This window comes from Schistocerca americana, chromosome 3 (assembly GCF_021461395.2).
Source record: "Schistocerca americana isolate TAMUIC-IGC-003095 chromosome 3, iqSchAmer2.1, whole genome shotgun sequence".
Taxonomy (NCBI): Eukaryota; Metazoa; Arthropoda; class Insecta; order Orthoptera; family Acrididae; genus Schistocerca; species Schistocerca americana.
The window spans coordinates 382613155-382616288 of record NC_060121.1 but is presented as its reverse complement, the minus strand read 5'-3'; the positions used below and the strand labels follow the sequence as shown (position 1 = coordinate 382616288).

At 46.6% G+C, this 3134-nt stretch overlaps 1 pseudogene; it reads right to left on the bottom strand.

Annotated features, from left to right (window-relative positions):
- Nucleotides 1-728: 728 nt before the first annotated feature.
- On the bottom strand, nt 729-846 carry LOC124608616 (annotated as a pseudogene).
- Between the last annotated feature and the right edge of the window lie 2288 nt (nt 847-3134).

Genomic DNA, 3134 nt, shown 5'->3' with positions numbered 1-3134 from the left:
ATATAAACTGGGTGACCGAACGTCCCGGGAAGGGTTGTCCCAGTTGATGATAAACCGTATATGACGCTCAAATGTTGCTCCTAGGTGCGACATGTGAGCAGTCTTGTTACAGACAAGTATATAATGGGCATGAAAGGTCGCGAGTTAATTGACTGTGGGCGTGAGACGATAATCGATGAAAGACGCATGGGTCACAGCGTGATGCACATGACACAAAAATACAAGTCTCAAATTGCAATGGCCTGGGGTGGATCGTCGGTATAGCAGAGACGTTATTTCAAAATGCGTAAACCACCGCATGGGACGACCACAAGTGTGCGACTAAAGGACATCAAGTCGTCTCCCCAGAGTCATACGAAGCAAGTGACGGTATACTGTGAGTCAGTTTTCAATGTGAGGTGCCAGGAACTCACTGCTACTGGAGCTGTACGATGACAAAAGCATGTGTTTCGGCAGCCGACGCCCGGTACAAAATCTAGTGTCTCCTCCCCATGACGTTTAATCATTCTAAACTAAAAACTCCGTCCGAACAGGCCTTGGAAGGCCCAACGGCACCGACCGGTCGCCATGTCATCCTCAGCCCACAGGCATCACTGGATACGGATATAGAGGGGCATGTGGTCAGCACACCGCTCTCCCGGACGTATGTCAGTTTACGAGACTGAAGCCGCTACTTCTCAATCAAGTAGCTCCTCAGTTTGCCTCACAAGGACTGAGTGCATCCCGCTTGCCAACAGCGCTCGGCAGACCGGATGGTCACCCATCCAAGTGCTAGCCCAGCCCGACAGCGCATAACTTCGGTGATCTGACGTGAACCGGTGTTACCACTGCGGAAAGGCCGTAGGCCATTTAGTCATTCCGTGTAAATAATTCTAGCCTATTTGCGACCAAAACATTTCTGTCCACTGTACACTCGATTCCACGCGTTGTGACAAAATGGAGCACCCGGAAGTGGAGGAGGAAACGATATATAAGGGCTGTAACGGCATGTGGCGTTATTTCATAATCACAAAACGTGTGAAATTTACGAAGAACTTGGCAGAATGAGCCCACTTATCAGTATAACTCCACACCCTGTAGCCTGCATAGATGGACTGATTCGGTTGGGAAAGGTGTCATAAAGCTGTTATATCTTCTCCTGAGACAAGCTGCTCCACAAATGTTGTAATTGTTTGGGTGCTGATAATGGAACGTAGTTGACGTGCGGCCTGGGAGGGACCTTGTTGACCGTGCAGGCGCCTCAACATCATGTCTGTAGTTCGTAGAGAAACGTCCCAATGAGGACGAGCATTGTCGTATTGAAAAATGGGACCACGTAATTCGTGGCACCAGAGATAATACACGTAGATACAGGATGTCCGTCATACCCTATGGCTCTTCACACTAAGATGCTAGGAGTAACACCACTGCGTATCTCCGAAACATTGGAAGAATGGAACCTCTCACCAGGTCGCCACCATACTCGTCATCCGGTGTAGTGCAGAACCGCAGTTCGTTGCTGAAGACAATGCTACGCGATTCAGCAGGAGTCCATGATAATTAGGCTCGGCAGCACTCCCAATGCAACAACTTGTGTTATTGTGTTAATGTAGCCTATGCATGGGACGGTAATCCTATTATCCAGCTACAGCTAAACTCCTTGTTTCTGGGTGGCAGGTCCAGATGTGAATGGGCTACGATGTGTTTAGCGCACAGAATAGCGATCGTCCCTTTCGGTAGTTAGATATGGTCCAGGGGAACCTCGACGACGAGTATGAATTCTCTCTCGTACCCTTGCAGCTCAACTTCGGGCCTCTGTTACATGCAAATGTCCACAAATCTGGATAGTGCGCTATTCAACCTGTCGACCAAGTGAAGACCCACAATAATGTTCCCTCCAGACTGTGTCAGGTACGGATAATGCTGACTCGTACGAGTACGCGGCACCTCCGTACCCTTCACTGTGGTCGCTCATCATATACCTCTGTTCATACTCTTTACATACCCTGCCAGGCCTGATTCATACTCTTTACATACCCTGCCAGGCCTGGTAATAGCACTAAATGCGAGTGACACTAATGTACTTTGGTGGCAGTTCTATCTCGCACAGGGATTTGTTGGTTGGCTGACCCGGAGGGGGGCAGGGGGGGGGGAGGTGACCAAACAGCTTTGTCACTGGTCCCATCGGATTGGGGAAGGGTGGGAAGAAAGTCGGCAGTGCCCTTTCAAAGGAACTATCCCAGCATTTGCCTGAAGCGCTATAGGGAAATAAAAATAAGGTGTTATGGTGGCAGTTAATTGATGTCTTCATGTCTTCGTCATTGTTGGTATCAGAATGGTCGTGTGGCATCAGAAAAGGAAGTTTCCATCAGTTTGTAAAGTCAAATAAAGACCCTGCATTTGGAACAACAAAGAGAAAATTTTCCTTTCGCCAAAACTGTCCTGATACAAAACAATGCTACCTTTAATATCTATTCTTACACGGACACTATCGTAAAATTATTTGACAACAGTGGGTCTTCATAGTTCTACTTTAATCTTTAATCTGTTTTAGACCATCTTCAGGCCCACACCATGACGTAGACGGTGGCTGTGAGCAGAGCTGTGAACAACTGAGCAGTTAGCTTCCGTGGAGGTGACGTGCCTGTTAGTTCGCAGCCACCGTCTAGGTCATGTTATGGGGCTGAAAATGGTCTAAAACATAGCGAAACCGGTAACCTTTAATAAAAAAGTTTATTGTGGTTATAACTGTTTATATTCAGATTCAATAAAGAAAAATCTTACAGAAACTTCCATTTTCCAAACACATCGTAAATTACGCTCAAGCAAAATGTACAGCAACAACACGGATTTAGAAAACATCGTTCTTGTGAAACACAACCAGCTCTTTACTCACACGAAGTTTCGAGTGTTACTGACAAGAGATTTCAAATTATTTCTTGATTTCCAGAAGGCTCTTAACACTGTACCTCACAAGCGATTTATAATCAAATTGCGTGATTATGGAATATCGTCTCAGTTATGCGACATGATTCTTGATTTCCTGTCAGAGAGGTAATCCCCTCGGTGATGTCATAGGCCCTCTGCTGCTCCTTATATATATAGTCGATTTAAGGGACAGTCTGAGCAGCCGTCTTAGGTTGTTTGCAGATGAT